Here is a 17,502-nt window from a genome sequence, read left to right on the forward strand (position 1 = left end):
CAGGAGGCGAAGTCGCAGTCTTACACGCTTCTCCGCGCTCTCTCCTAGGCAGTCATCCATAGGAATCCCGAACCCAATAAAATACCCAATATCAACGGTGTGTGTGTCTGCCCAAGGACAAGTTAAGATAAAACCTAATAGAGGTGTCATACATAATAACCTAATAAAAGTAAATGTAACAACTACTACAGTGCAACAAAACAGGAAAATTAAATGTGGTCTCTTAAACATAAGATCTCTAGCATCTAAAGCAATATTGGTAAATGATTTAATATCAGATTATAATATTGATATATGCTGTCTCACTGAAACTTGGTTGAGACATGAAGAATATGTCAGCATAAATGAGGCCACTCCACCCAGCCATATCAATACTCATATTGCCCGAGGCACGGGCCGAGGAGGTGGAGTTGCAGCAATCTTTGACTCAAGTTTACTTATCAATACTAAACCAAAATTAAATTATACCTCCTTTGAAAGTCTCGTTTTTAGTCTTACACATCCGACCTGGAAAACTTTGCAGCCAATCTTATTTGTTACAGTGTACCGTGCACCAGGTCCTTATTCAGAATTCTTATCAGAATTCTCTGAGTTTGTATCAACTTTGGTTCTTAAAACAGATAAAGTAATTATCGTAGGTGACTTTAATATTCATGTTGACGATGATAAAAAATAGCCTTACTGTTGCATTTAACTCTATATTAGATTCTGTTGGTTTTCGTCAGTGTAAATAAACCAACCCACTGCTATAATCACACTCTCGACCTTGTTCTGACTTATGGTATTTTTTAAATTGAGCAACTATTAGTCGAACCGCATAATCCTGCTTTATCCGACCATTTCTTAGTAACTTCTGAAGTACTGTTACGAGACTACAAAGCATTAGTCAAAAGCTCCTGCAGCAGAAACCTATCTGTTAGTGCTATAGCCACATTTAAGGAAGAGATTCCACCAATACTTAACTCGATAGCATGTCTGCATGTAAGGGAGGAAACTTATACAAAATGTACACCACCCCAAATTGATCATGTTGTTGATAGTGCTAAAGATGCGCTGCGAATAAAATTAGACTCTGTTGCTCCTTTGAAAAAGAATAAAATAAAATAACATAGATTAGCTCCATGGCATAATGCCGAAACGCGCAAAATAAAGCAAAAGTCGAGACAACTTGAAAGGATATGGCGTTCCACTAAACTTGAAGAATCTCGTTTAATTTGGCATATTACTCTCAATGAATATAAGAAAGCACTGCGTAAAGCGAGAGCAGCCTAATACTCTTCATTAATAGATGAGAATAAGAATAATGCAAGATTTCTTTTCAGCACTGTAGCCAGGCTGACAGAGAGCCACAGCTCGATTGAGCCTTCTATTCCCATAGCACTCAGTAGTAATGATTTTATGTGCTTTTTTAACGACAAAATTGTTACTCTTAGAAACAAAATTAATGACCTCTTGCCTTTGACCAGTATAGTGTTATCAACAGCTCCCGGAAACGTAAGTTCTATTACACTAGATAGTAAACTAGAATGCTTTTCAGCCATTAACCTTGAACAATATTACATTTAATGATTCTCTCTTCTAAACCATCAACGTGCATGTTAGACCCAATTCCAACTAAGCTGTTGAAGGAAGTTTTTCCATTCATTAGCACTTCTTTATTAAATATTATGAATATGTCTTTATTATCAGGCTATGTTCCACAATCATTCAAAGTAGCAGTGATAAAACCGCTTCTTAAAAAGCACAACCTCGATACAGAGGTTTTAGCCAACTATAGACCTATTTCTAATCTTCCGTTCTTCTCAAAAATTCTTGAGAAAGCGGTCGCAAAACAGCTGTGTGATTACTTAAAAAACAATGATTTATTTGAAGATTCTCAGTCTGGCTTTAGAACACATCATAGAAAAGAGACAGCTCTGGTTAAAGTCACAAATGACATTCTAATAGCCTCAGACAAGGGACATGTCTCTATTCTTGTTTTGCTTGATCTCAGTGCTGCATTTGATACTATCGACCATGATATCTTATTGCAAAGACTAGAGCACTTAGTTGGCATACAGGGAACTGCTTTAGGCTGGTTTAGGTCCTATCTATCTGAACGCTCTCAGTTTGTACCAGAGTTCCCGTTAGAATATTTCTTCGCCGGTCAACATGTCCGTTAAAGTGTAAATCTTCCGGACAAAATGAGAAAAGTGCCGGTCAAAGGTCTTTGTTATTTATTGAGCTTTAAAACAAATTGATATGATTCAATATTAAACTAATTATAGTAGATTAACTACATTATTCAAAAGTGAACAGTAATTTACAATAAAACGGGAATAATAATTTGACGCGGTCAAGCCAGCCGTCTTTCACTTTTGCGTGGTCAAACCAGCAGCCCCTGTATTTCGAGTGCGCGGTTAGTTACAGGTTTACGGTAATGCAATGAAAACAACCCTGGGAAGCTGGACGTTTCGTATGTGCAGTATTATATATTCGACCACTTTAAAGCTACAGAAAATCCCATCGAGGAACACTTCCGGTGAGGATTTCAAAGTAGAGGATGGCATGTGGTTCATTTATATTATTTGCGATTGAGGAACAGGGTAATTTATGAGAATAATGTTAGGACTTATTGCTTCATAAACTTGTTGCACAAATACTATGAACTACTTTTACTGTGTACTTTTTGAGAATGGCAAAAGTCCTAAGAATGAGCATTTTCGTCAACTTTAATGTGGTCTAAAAAACATTTCTTCCATAAGTAGTTTATGAAACTGCCATGTTTGTACTTAGTACTTCTAGGACTACTTGCAAAAATAATATGAACTACTTTTACTGTGTACTTTTTGAGTAATTTGAGTTTCAAAGTCCTCTCCAGAGAACAAGAATGAGCATTTGTGTCAACTTTAATGTGGTCTAAAAAACATTTCTTCCATAAGTAGTTTATGAAACTGCCATGTTTGTACTTAATACTTCTAGGACTACTTGCAAAAATAATATGAACTACTTTTACTGTGTACTTTTTGAGTAATTTGAGTTTCAAAGTCCCCTCCGGAGAACAAGAATGAGCATTTTTGTCAACTTGAATGTGGTCTAAAAAACATTTCTTCCATAAGTAGTTTATGAAACTGCCATGTTTGTACTGAATACTTCTAGGACTACTTGCAAAAATAATATGAACTACTTTTACTGTGTACTTTTTGAGTAATTTGAGTTTCAAAGTCCTCTCCGGAGAACAAGAATGAGCATTTTTGTCAACTTTAATGTGGTCTAAAAAACATTTCTTCCATAAGTAGTTTATGAAACTGCCATGTTTGTACTTAATACTTCTAGGACTACTTGCAAAAATAATATGAACTACTTTTACTGTGTACTTTTTGAGTAATTTGAGTTTCAAAGTCCTCTCCAGAGAACAAGAATGAGCATTTGTGTCAACTTTAATGTGGGATAAAACACATTTCTTCCATAAGTAGTTTATGAAACTGCCATGTTTGTACTTAATACTTCTAGGACTACTTGCAAAAATAATATGAACTACTTTTACTGTCATTTTTTTCAGTAATCCAATGGCAAAGTCACTCCTAGAGAATGTAATATTTCCACCACCATGTTTGACTGCTCACCCTGTCTCCTAAAAAGTACGTTCCCACAGAACTAAACTGCATTCTCAATTACGTTTAGCTAGAAACGTATTTTCTCCCACGTTACGTTCGTTATGAACGTATCTCAAATACGTTTATTTTCTAAATATCTTCTAGAAACACATTTTCTCCCACGTTACGTTTCTATTGAATATCTTCAGCTTTCTGTCCCCAGAGTCAGAACTAAACATGGTAAAGCAGCGTTCAGTTATTATGCTCCAAATATCTGGAACAAACTCCCAGAAACCTGCAGGTCCGCTGCAACTCTGACTACTTTTAAATCCAGGCTGAAGACTTTTCTTTTTGTCGCTGCTTTTAATTGAACTATTCATATCTTAGACTGCACTGTAACTTTTATCCATGTATTTTTTCTTTTAATGTTTATTGTATTAGCTTTTCTTTTAATGACTGATTTTTAATGCCATTTTCTTAATGTCTTTCATTTTTGTAAAGCACTTTGAATTGCCTTGTGTTGAAAAGTGCTATATAAATAAACTTGCCTTGCCTTGCCTATGAACGTATCTCAAATACGTTTATTTTCTACATATCTTTGCCATTTATTGTCTTGCTTATAATAATGATAATAGTCATTTATAAATATCATTTTAGAGCACACATTTGAAATCGGTAGGCGAGGCTGTGTTATAGTACTTTGGGTTTTCTATTTTGTAATTTAATATACAAATTCAAACACCATGATTTATTTTTAATAAAATAAGGCATCATATTCCTACGAAAACTTAAAAAAAAGTATTTTTATTGCTGTTATAGATCAACTTTAATGATTATCAAGCCGTGATCGCCTTTGTAAATATTGAAAGAACACACTGGAAGTTGCTGGTTAGTGATTGTTTTCATTCAGAAATCCATTTCATTTAAATATGTATATATGTTTGATGCTGTTTTGAAATAACATCCCTTTTTTTTAGTACTTATTTCCTGCTATAAGATCAGTATTTTTGGTGGATCCAGCGGCAAATTCCAAAGAGAAAGCAGACTCGGAAAATGCTGCGAAAAGAGTACGGTAAGTCAGCAAATTAGATATAAAGTGATCTTAGAATTATATTTAGTGCTTTGTGTTTAAGTAAACATAAGTATGTTAACAGAAGTTCCCAAACCCACACCACTGAAGCGGTGGTCTCAGCTGTTTTTCAAATGATATTTCCTTATCCCGCCCTTAGTATCTGTGTACACAATTCTAAATGAAGTAGCTCAGTAAGCAAGGTAACCTACAATATTTTCCAGTGTCCATACTGTTGGGATGGAGTGTTTTTATTTTACACAATATTTAAAGATTTTTATTCTACATGTGTCTGTTGGGAGTTACATTAGAGACTATTCCACAATGTGTTTTACAAAGGGAATACTTCAAGATGAGGAGGACCTGCTATGGCAAGGAGCACTGGGGGACTGTCAAATGGAGAGGAGCAACCATGCACCATCCAGTTCAACGTGATGGCAGTAGCTGTGGGGTTATTGTTACCATGGTAACGTAGTTTTTTACTTTAACTACTATATGTAATATGTATGCTTCTGCTACATATATATTCTTATATTTATTTCAGTGTCTTGATTATTATACAAGTTTAAAGTATAAAATAGTCAATGATGTTAAAAAATAAGTCATTAGTTTCTGAATGATCAATTTTCAGTTTATTTTTTAGGGGAATTGTGTAAAAGTGATAAGAGGGCTGGTTGTTGACACAACCCATGTAGTTTGCCATGTACATTCTTCAAGTTGTGTTAATTACCTCATTACAACTATTAGTTATTAATAGTTTGATCATTTTTATTGAAATATCAATTCAATGTTGTAATTTTACTGGCAAAAACAATGTAGCGCAGATGAGAAGTGTGATTCTGTGTGTTGGTGTGTAGATGGCAAGAGCAGTGATGGAGGCCTTTCCTACATTACCAATTATGTCCTTTGGGACATCCAAAAAGGAGATGGCTTGTGAGAGGAGAAAGTTTACACTATCAATACTCAATGGTTCAGGTTTGTAAGTCATTTGTCCTGCTTTATGTTATGGTTCTTAGTTAGTTGTTATGGAAATGATGAACTTCTATTAATCCAATGCAATCAAACAAATCTACAATAACTACAGCCTGTAAAATTGCCTTTGAGTCCACACACTACAGCATTTATAGCCTACACAGCATCATTGATTTTAAGCACAGGGCCCAAACCAAATATTCCATACATATCTCAGTTGAACCCATAACTTATATTTCTCTCACACACACTCCATTGAGACATTAACAGTTGAAGAATAACTTTTTTTCCTGCTGCAATAAGGAATGTAAATACTGACACTTAAACTGTCACGGTTTGTGTCAGGAGAGCAGGGAAGAGGAAACGAATACAGATTGTACCAGGCATCCAGGAACAGTTTATAGGTGGTTTATTGAAAGCTTACAGGCAGAGTGGCAGGAGGCATGGGTGAAATATGGAACACAAAACAGGGCTTAGAGTGAAACAGTGACAAATATAAATTCCTGCATTTTTAAATGTGTTGCATACAGGTCATTGCCTAGTAATGTTTAGAATATTACGGATTGTTTATGTATGTCTGCTTATATGTTGTTCTGTTCACACTGTGTACATAGTCTTCTTTTTAAAACATCCATCCTTAAAAACATATTAAACCTGTGTTAATGATCCCATTCATGATCCATTTAGAGTTCATAAGCTATAATTTACAGCTGAACAGCTGCATAGAATTTGACTGCACTTCTGCTGCCAATAAACTATTAACTGTATACATATACAGTATGTCTAAATAACATATTTTCTTTTCCTGCAGTGTTTCACATGGAGAACAACTGTGCAATGTGCTCTGCCTCAAAGCCCCCAGTATCTGGGCCTCCCACTACAGATTGGGTGAGTATTTGTCGTAGTGTAGTTATAATAGGGCTTCATCATATTCTAATCAAATTCAATTTATGATATTAGATGTATTTATAAAACTGTTGAGTCACTGGGTCTATCCAGATCAGGCGGTCCAGCGAAAACGCTGCAGGGCCATGCTTCGATTTCTACTTTTCGGCGCATGCCGAATAATTTTTTTACGGCAACCTCGTGCGTCGCCCCAGCTGCAGCCCACACACATTAACTTTATTCAAAATGACTGTGGAACCGATATAAATTGATTTACTAACAAAACAGTCAAGACAACTTCTCTCAGATAAATGGTAATGTATATACATTGTTTACACATATAATGAACAGAGAGAATATAAAATGTGATGAGTAGTGGAATAGGGATACTGACAATTCTAATCATGTCTAATAGCAACATATTAAATTAAAGTGTAACTTCACCCCAGGTTTGAGTCTAAGTCCACCCACATGATGACAATAGCCTCAATGCAGCGTTGACAAATATGACAAAGCTACATTAGCTTGGAAAATAGCAATATGGGGCACTGAATTAGCGCACCCCGCGGTTCCTCCACCTCACTCTACGCCGCTGGGAGACTGACGGTACATGTCCACCAGATCAGGCCTGGAAACCAAGTTATACCTTGAGGCAACACTCCTAATGTAAAACGGACCACTTGGAAAGAGGTTTGTGTGTGTTATCTGCTGTTGTCCTCTTTCACACACCAACATCCTGTAAGTCACTATCAAAATATGGGAAGCAGGGAGAAGCAGCTCGTATGCAATACATACAGTAACTGACCAATTAAGAATACCAAAAGGTAACTACATTATAGTGATGCAACATGGGGTTTTCCCAGAACTATAAATCTTCTACCTATAACTACCTAAAAAACATTTTTATTTGAAAAACTGAAAATGTAGACATAATATAGTTATTTTCAGATATTAAACTGGTGTTTGAGGTGAGTATGCTACAGACTATAGATACATGTAATAAAGTTGACATGAATCTAATTTTGTCAAAATTATTCTCTATTGCACTTCAATACTTCATCATTTCCAATGACAAGATGTATCAGATTTGATGGTCAATCATTTCATTTTACAGATACAGTGTGACACCTGTGAAAGATGGTTCCATGAGCAGTGCCTGGGGATGAATCAGGACCAACTCCAAGAAGCCAGGGCAAGCAATTGGAATAGCTTTCTCTGCAACTAGGGCAGAAGAACATGGCAGTGTCATATGTCTATGGAAGAAATGTTTTTAGACCACATTAAAGTTCACAAATGCTCATTCTTGTTCTCTGGAGGGGACTTTGAAACTCAAATTACTGAAAAAGTACACGGTAAAATTAGTTCATATTATTTTTGCAAGTAGTTCTAGAAGTATTAAGTACAAACATGGCAGTTTCATAAACTACTTATGGAAGAAATGTTTTTTAGACCACATTAAAGTTGACAAAAATGCTCATTCTTGTTCTCCGGAGGGGACTTTGAAACTCAAATTACTCAAAAAGTACACAGTAAAAGTAGTTCATATTATTTTTGCAAGTAGTCCTAGAAGTATTAAGTACAAACATGGCAGACTCATAAACTACTTATGGAAGAAATGTGTTTTATCCCACATTAAAGTTGACAAAAATGCTCATTCTTGTTCTCTGGAGAGGACTTTGAAACCCAAATTACTCAAAAAGTACACAGTAAAAGTAGTTCATATTATTTTTGCAAGTAGTTCTAGAAGTATTAAGTACAAACATGGCAGTTTCATAAACTACTTATGGAAGAAATGTTTTTTAGACCACATTAAAGTTGACAAAAATGCTCATTCTTGTTCTCCGGAGGGGACTTTGAAACTCAAATTACTCAAAAAGTACACAGTAAAAGTAATTCATATTATTTTTGCAAGTAGTCCTAGAAGTATTAAGTACAAACATGGCAGTTTCATAAACTACTTATTGAAGAAATGTGTTTTTGTCCCACATTAAAATTGACACAAATGCTCATTCTTGTTCTCCGGAGAGGACTTTGAAACTCAAATTACTCAAAAAGTACACAGTAAAAGTAGTTCATATTATTTTTGCAAGTAGTTCTAGAAGTATTAAGTACAAACATGGCAGTTTCATAAACTACTTATGGAAGAAATGTGTTTTATCCCGCATTAAATTTGACACAAATGCTCATTCTTGTTCTCTGGAGAGGACTTTGAAACTCAAATTACTCAAAAAGTACACAGTAAAAGTAGTTCATATTATTTTTGCAAGTAGTCCTAGAAGTATTAAGTACAAACATGGCAGTTTCATAAACTACTTATGGAAGAAATGTTTTTTAGACCACATTACATTTGACGAAAATGCTCATTCTTGTTCTCCGGAGGGGACTTGGAAACTCAATTTACTGAAAAGTACACAGTAAAAGTAGTTCATATTATTTTTGCAAGTAGTCCTAGAAGTATTAAGTACAAACATGGCAGTTTCATAAACTACTTATGGAAGAAATGTTTTTTAGACCACATTAAAGTTGACAAAAATGCTCATTCTTGTTCTCCGGAGGGGACTTTGAAACTCAAATTACTCAAAAAGCACACAGTAAAAGTAGTTCATATTATTTGTGCAAGTAGTCTAAGAAGTATTAAGTACAAACATGGCAGTTTCATAAACTACTTATGGAAGAAATGTTTTTTAGACCACATTAAAGTTGACGAAAATGCTCCTTCTTGTTCTCTGGAGGGACTTTTGCCATTCTCAAGAAGTACACAGTAAAAGTAGTTCATAGTATTTGTGCAACAAGTGTATGAAGCAATAAGTCCTAACATTATTCTCATAAATTACCCTGTTCCTCAATCGCAGATAATATAAATGACCCACATGCCATCCTTTACTTTGAAATCCTCACCGGAAGTGTTCCTGCACATACGAAACGTCCAGCTTCCCAGGGTTGTTTTATTGCATTACCGTAAACCTGTAACTAATCGCGCACTCGAAATACAGGGGCGGCTGGTTTGACCACGCAAAAGTGAAAGACGGCTGGCTTGACCGCAGTCTCTCCTGACAGCCCGTCAGTATCATGCAGCTCGCGGATCAGTAATGAGTGACCCGACAGTAAAACTAAACATATCTATAACTAGTTACGGTAGTTTGAGAGGTCATTAAAAATAGCTACGTGTGATATTCTAACCTGAAGTGTGTGTTTTGTCCGCTCACCGCTGATCCTGCAGAGCTGCGTGTCGACTCGTCAGCAGCAGCTGATCTCTCTCTCCCGTCAGATTAGACTTCACTCGCGTTTATGTCCATATCGATCAGATCCAGCTAGTTCTAGCTAATGATATGACTACCTGCTTATTAAAAGACACCTAAACAATAAGTGTCGCTATGCAACTGGGTGAGGCCACAAAGTATAGCGCAGCATTATGCATTTGTTTACATGCCCACCGGAACCCCGAGGCATTACCAACAGATCAACGCACAATCAACCCATACAGGGTTAGACATTAGAATTGACTATTCTTGTCTGTCACATACTCTTGTCTGTCACATAAATGGTGCAAGTTGCGCAACTGATGTGGTATTGCGCTAAGCGGAAATTATTTTGAACGGACACTTTGACCGGAGAGATTTAGATTTGCCGGTCTTCAGCATATTTTACCGGTCGTAGTCCGGTAATTACCGGCTAACGGGAACTCTGGTTTGTACGTGTCAACGATGAATCTTCCACGCAAACCAAAGTTAGCCATGGAGTGCCACAGGGCTCAGTGCTCGGACCTATTTTGTTCACATTATATATGCTTCCGTTAGGCAATATTATAAGGAATCATTCTGTAAACTTTCATTGTTATGAGGATGATACTCAACTATATTTATCAATCAAGCCTGATGAAATTAATCATCTAAATAAAATTCAAGACTGCCTCAAGGACTTAAAAACGTGGATGACCTTACATTTTTGTATGTTAAACACGACCAAAACTGAAGTTATTGTACTTGGCCCGAAGAATCTACGAAACAAATTATCTAAGGATATACTAACTATGGATGGCATTAATTTGGCCTCCAGTGAGACTGTAAGGAATCTTGGTGTTATATTTGATCAGGATTTATCCTTTAACCATCCATCCATCTTCTCCCGCTTATCCGTGGTCGGGTCGCGGGGGTAGCAGTTCCAGCAGAGAGCCCCAAACTTTCTTTTCCCTGGCGACATCAACCAGCTCTGACTGGGGGATCCCAAGGCGCTCCCAGGCCAGCGAAGAGATATAATCCCTCCACCTGGTCCTAGGTCTACCCCTTGGTCTCTTCCCAGCTGGACGTGCCTGGAAACACCTCCCTAGGGAGGCGCCCAGGTGGCATCCTAACTAGGTGCCCGAACCACCTCAACTGGCTCCTTTCGACGCGAAGGAGGAGCGGCTCAACTCCGAGTCCCTCCCTGATGACCGAACTTCTCACCTTATCCCTTATCCCTAAGGGATCCTTTAACGCCCACATAAAATCAATTTCAAGGACCGCCTACTTCCATCTACATAACATTCCAAAAATCAGGCATATCTTGCCTCAAAACGATGCAGAGAAACTAGTCCATGCATTTGTTACTTCAAGGCTGGATTATTGTAACTCCTTATTATCAGGGTGTACCAAGAAGTCAGTCAAGTCGCTTCAGCTGATTCAAAATGCTGCAGCTCGTGTACTAACCAGAGTTAGGAAAAGGGACCACATTACTCCTGTTCTGGCTGCCTTACACTGGCTCCCTATAGAATACAGGATATCATTTAAAATTCTTCTTCTCGCCTACAAAGCCCTTAATGGGCAGGCGCCATCTTACCTTAAATAACTCATTATACCCTACTGTCCTACTAGGGCATTGCGTTCCAAGAATGCAGGGTTGTTGGTTGTTCCTAGAGTCTCTAAAAGTACAATGGGAGCTAGAGCCTTTTCTTATCAAGCTCCACATTTGTGGAATCAGCTTCCAGTTTGTGTTCGGGCGGCAGACACCCTATCCGTTTTTAAGAGTGCGCTTAAAGGCCCTGACACACCAAGCAGTTACCAGAGGACTCGCCGACGCTGACGTCGGCTGTTGCCTGGCCGTGTTCTCCTGCGTCTTGGCCATGTGTCGCACGGGAACACACCGCAAAGACTTCAGTGCGTGAGTGGCAATAACTCTCCTTACCAGCAGGCGGCGGTAGTGTGTATTCGTCATTCAAAAGAGGCAACAACCGGAAGACAGAGAAGAAGAACAGACCGTGATATAAACAACAACAAATAGCTTGTGCGTTCCATTTTGCCTCTCGTCCATCTAAAACATGTTTCGTGCGGCACTGGAGCTATCAGCCATTGCAGTGTTATTTGTGGAAGACATTCTCAAGCAACAGTCTCTCAAGAAGCGGAAGCGAAGAATTAGGAGAAACCGCACTAAATGGGTGAAGTCATGGATACTACAGCGAGAAGCTCACGGTGCTTTCCCGAACCTGTGTCGAGAGCTGGAATTCAATGAAGTGCCAGATTTCAGAAATTTCGCTCGGCTTTTTCCTCTGCAGTTCCACACGTTGGAGGAACTCATCACTCCAATCACCCAGAGGGAAAACACCAACTACCCGGATTGCATCTCCGTGGGGACACGTCTGATGGTTACGCTGCGATTTTTGGCAACAGGTATGCAAGCTAAAGATGTTGCTATATTTAAATATGAATAGCAGTCTGTGTGTGCCTTCTTCTTAAATCGTTTGTTTACGTCCCTCACTTCCGTATCGCTTCTCATGCACTGATTCGCTAGCTGAACAGCCAATCAGAGTGATTGTTTGGTCCGACTGCCAGACCCGATCCATGGCCGATTCAACATGTTGAATCGGCCATGGATCGGGTCAGGCAGTCCAAATAAGGCGTGTCACGGTCGACTGTTCGGGACACACCAAATTGAGTTTGGGCGACAGGACACGCTTCGTCTCCCGATTTACGAGAACAGCCGATATCGGCTTGGTGTGTCAGGGGCTTAAGACCTTCCTTTTTGATAAAGCTTATAGTTAGGGTTGATTAGATTCAGCCCCTAGTTTTGCTGATATAGGCTTAGTTTGTCGGGGGACATCTTACTTCTTCCTTCTCTCTGTCTATACCTGTGTACTCTCATGTTCCGATTAACCCAGCTTCCCCAAATTTCTTTATTTTTGGTGTCTATATACGCCGGGATCCGGAGTCATGGATGATCCTGCGCTCCTCTGTCCTGGATCGTGAGCCCTGGATCTTGAGTCGTGGCTGTGGTCCTGGATCATAGGTCCTGGATGGATATCCTCGTGGATTCATCTTCCTATTATATACACATGCATTTCCAAAAATTTGGACTACCTATGTTGCAAATGTATTATCTTTTCAATTTACACACGGCATCTATTGCACGTCTGTCCGTCCTGGGAGAGGGATCCCTCCTCTGTTGCTCTCCCTGAGGTTTCTCCCATTTTTTCCCTTTAAACTGTGGGTTTTCTCCGGAGGTTTTTCCTTGTACGATGTGAGGGTCTAAGGACAGAGGGTGTCGTATTGTCATACTGATATTCTGTACAAACTGTGAAGACCACTGAGACAAATGTAACATTTGTGATATTGGGCTGTATAAATAAACATTGATTGATTGATAAAGTGTGATGTCCTGATGCAGGAATGCTGCCGTCAAAGAGCTACTAGTGTAATATAAAGAATCTAAAGAAAAACAACTTAATTAACATGTATTTCTCTATACTATAGTCAAGATAGTGGTATTACCATAGCATCTAATTATCATAACAGCTGTTATGCAGAGCCCTTAAAAATTGACCCCACTAAAAAGCAATATCTACTAAAAAAATACTGCAGAATTCTTCGTAGTCATTATAATATACTTATATTATATCTCATGATTTCTGGAAAGAAACATGACTGCTGATTATCAAATGTATTTTTTGGCCATCATGTTCCATTATATCGGATAGAAGGCAGATATCTCTTGTAGAAAAATATGTATTTTTTATTGTTTTTGGGGCAAAACTTATCGCACAGAATTCAAATGACAAACTCATATACTTTTTTAATCAACACCATTTGAAATGCCCAATGCCTAAGAAATCCCACACACAGCATCAAGCTCTGTACGATAAATGCGTCTGACGGATTGACTTGCTGTGAATGTGTGTGGGTGAAGCCCTGCGCTGCTAAAGCAATCGCTTTAAATCACTGAGAGGGGACTGAACAGGAATGAATGATACTGCAGGCAGTGTGTGTATATGATGATTTACTGGAGGTGTATGCTGGAGTAATATTCCATTATTCAGCGTTTAAACTATGGGAGAGCGGAGACAACAGGCAGCTTTCTGATAGATTGGGTGTTAGGGTTACACTGTGTATAAGTTTACATCTGCTTAATTTTGATGAATCACCGTGTTGCAGAGCCATGTCTCTCATCTCCAGACTTTTGCATTTATGCTCGTGTGTATCTACATCTGTAGTTCCCCTCTGAGGAGCTTCACAGTCCCTCCTCTGCACGAAGATACATCATTGACCTCCATTCCTTTTTGCTGTAAGGTGCCTTCAAGCCGTGGAGATATTACCCAACAGCCTCAGCAAGGTTATTCCTCCCCTCTCACTCTCTTTGTCTCTCCTTTTTCACCCCGCCTCACCTCTCTTCCCACTAATTCATGCTGCGCTCACTGATGGATGATACCGCTGGCTTTAGGAATTACACAACACAACACTGGGGTACGAGCATCGCTGTGAGGCATTACATGCGCTGTCACCAGGTTAACGTTCTATTGAGAAACACCAGGATGCGGTTTCAGTGGTTGTGCATACTGAAAGGGTTTGTTTAGGGAGACTTTCTCTCAGTGATTAAGAATAATGTGATTAGAAGTTTGGAAGGACACGTTCTCACACACTGTCTTTTCTTTCATCGCTTCGTTTCGGAGCTTGATGTTGTGCTAGGAGCATGTGTCTATGGGCCAGAACAACTGGGACTGATTGGATTATTAGTAACAGGAAACAACATGATGCATAATAAACACAAAGGAACAGAGGAGAGATTTAAGCCTGTTTGAAGGTATCCACAATGTAGTTGGTTGGTCAGCAACCAACTACTGGTCTGTAATGCATCCCAGTGAGTTTGACCACAGTGATGTGCATTTAGAAAGACAAATTGTCAGTGCTCAGAAAAAGATTACTCTGAATGCTGTAGTCAGCCAGAGAAAAATAGACAGAGCAATTATTCTCTTTGTTGAATTTGAATTATCTTGACAGGGAGTCATTTTAGTTCATCCAAAAAGCTCCAGAAACAGATGTTTGTATTCAAATCCCCTGCGATTTATTAGCAAGTCAGTGGCTATAAACTTGGGATTGAAAAATCAGATCCAATGATACATTTACTTTTTGACAACATTTATTCAATCATCAGACTTTAGGGCATGCAGCCTAACTTTAGCCTTTCCCCCCAAACCTCTGAATTAAAGGACTCTCAGAAATCGAGTAGGCTTTCTAAAATCCTGAACATACCTTTTTAAAGACTGAACCCCGACCACCACTTTTCAGCTCTTTCATTCACTTTTATTTCCTCTCATTAGCAGATCATAAAAGTGTTTATTTCCATCTCTCCCCTCAAGTCAAACATTTGTTATTACATAAAAAAGAGAAATAGCTGTACCTAAATGAAACTGATACAAATGTATTGCCTTGAAGGTTTATTTAAAACTATACATGAATTATGGCTTACATTTAATAGCTTTTCCAGTAGTTATATACACTTTTTTCCTAAACAATTTTTTTATAGACAATGTAGCTTGTTTTTTTTATAATCTTCTTAGATTAAAGCATTATTTTTCCGCAATTCATTAAGCCATAATCCAGAGGTGCCAAACTATGGCACGGGGGCCAACTGCGGCCCGTGGATTTGCCCGCAGAAAATTCTAAAAGTATAATTGAATATGGCCCACACATGAAACGTGTGCTTGTCTCATATTGTACTTCTTAAATATAAATGTAAACATATATTACACAGAATAATGTTTTAATAAGCCCAATTTTCAAATAAATTCTGTCAATTAAAGCTGCCAACACTTTTTCAAACAAAATAAATGAAAGCCTATTAATGGAAAGCTGTTTTTTTCTTAAAGCATATTCAAAATCAAGCAAAATCGACTTACATTTGATGGATTTTGCTTACTTATAGCTTAATTTATGAGGAAATGTACCTCACCAGTGATTGGCCCAGCCCCTCGTGTATTTTTTCCATCAGTGAAGCATTATCGGACACCCCTGTTTTAATCACTGAGATTGTTGGTCGGGGGTTAAGTTAGGGCTTGGGGCCTTGAATACATTCTAATGCCAAATAGTGATGCTATTTCCCTCACATGATTGTCAACATCAGAACACATAATGTCAGTGCATTGGGAAGTCCTAACCCTAAGAGAACATTCCGTTTTATTGCATCACCCCAGTACTTTATCATAAAACAACGAGACTGATGAATAGTCTGAAAGAGAGACGGAGAGGAATGACAGCATCCATTCATACCGACATGCCTGAGTCACATCATGATTCCCATCAGGCCTGTGGTTATTAATCATGTTTTTGTATTATATGTGGCAACATGTGTTTGTTGTTTTTGAAGTCCAGCAGAACTTCTTCTAGAAAAACAACAATTTCAATGAGCTTGGCAAGAGTGAAGGGAAGGCTTGTTTAACACGTTATCAGCGGCTGTACAAAAGCTGCCCCGCGTTTGTCCTTTAACATAAAGTGAGCTCGAAAAAGTGGTACACACTTAAACAATGACACTGAATATACACACACAGTGGTCAAATGAAACTCGGTACTCATTTACCTAAGTATTTCTATTTAATGGCAATTTCTTCTTCTACTAAAACTTTCTTCTTCTACTAAAACTACATATTTGTGGTTACTTTGCAGATTTAGATCATAAATACAAATCATAATAAACAAATACATTTTGATGTATTATTACAGGTTTAAATACCCTAGAAAAACATACAGTTATTAAATAGAGCTCCACCATTATCAGCTACAACACTAAAGTGATGAACACATTAATGCATCATTAATTTTACATCACTTGTTTTATATTCAGCAATATAATATATACAGTACTGAAATTGACCTTTCTGTACTAAGCAATACATTTTGGTTATATTTTGATGTGAACACTTTTACTGTTAAAAGACATTAGCCTACATCAGGTTTTTTACGTCACATGCTCACTATTATTGTCTCCTGATTATCTTCACTTGTCGCCATAGTTACTTTGCTATCTAATGCTAAACTCAGCTGAAGTGTTTGTGATTTATTAGGACTGTTAAAATCCTTAAAGAGCCTGCGTCAGCTACAGAAGCAGACATTACCCTGTCCAATTTAAAGCCCTCACGTGATTTTCCATTAATAAATCAGGAGATCCTTGAAAAGAGCCTGACTGTCTGCTAAATATCCGGTCGGGTAAAATAACTGTATGAACAGAATATCCAGATGCATCGTGGGTCTTTAATATCACAGTCAACAGTATAATCCCGCAAAAGAGGAAAACTTCAATAGCTGCGACCTTCACTTGCCCCGACAACAAAGAAAGCAAGAAAACGGAGGACGATGCGAGTCAACTACGTGACAATGAGGTCATGGTAGTACTGGCTCTGATCAGCCCCACATCTCTTATGGGGTTCACTCGCTATACTTCATGCCCTGCATCCTTCACATCATAAACCATGATTGAAAGTACAGGTGACGTGAACAAATCCTGTACAAATAATATCGCAAACCCCAGACGCATCAGTGAAAACAATATTAGAAAACGAGCCAGCACCGCAATCATGCAAAACACCACTTCAGTGCTGGAAGACAACAAATGACCATCTGGCAGTGTGATTTTATTGTCTTGTTGTGACAGATAACAAGTTAATTGGCGTCCGCGGTCTGGATCCATGAAGCGAATGCATCCGGAGTCTGACCATTTCACACGATTCCTGGGTTCTTGGGTGCATTAAGGCTGCCCCGACTA

General features: G+C 38.2%; 1 long non-coding RNA gene across 1 annotated transcript; it reads left to right on the top strand.

Moving 5' to 3' along the window:
- The first annotated feature begins 4,160 nt into the window (after positions 1-4,160).
- LOC117549880 lies at positions 4,161-5,021 on the top strand. Its single transcript, XR_004569540.1, has 3 exons — positions 4,161-4,463; positions 4,553-4,647; positions 4,984-5,021. It is a non-coding gene; the product is annotated as an uncharacterized LOC117549880 (long non-coding RNA).
- Positions 5,022-17,502: the final 12,481 nt, after the last annotated feature.

This window comes from Gymnodraco acuticeps, unplaced genomic scaffold, assembly GCF_902827175.1.
Source record: "Gymnodraco acuticeps unplaced genomic scaffold, fGymAcu1.1, whole genome shotgun sequence".
Lineage (NCBI taxonomy): Eukaryota > Metazoa > Chordata > Actinopteri > Perciformes > Bathydraconidae > Gymnodraco > Gymnodraco acuticeps.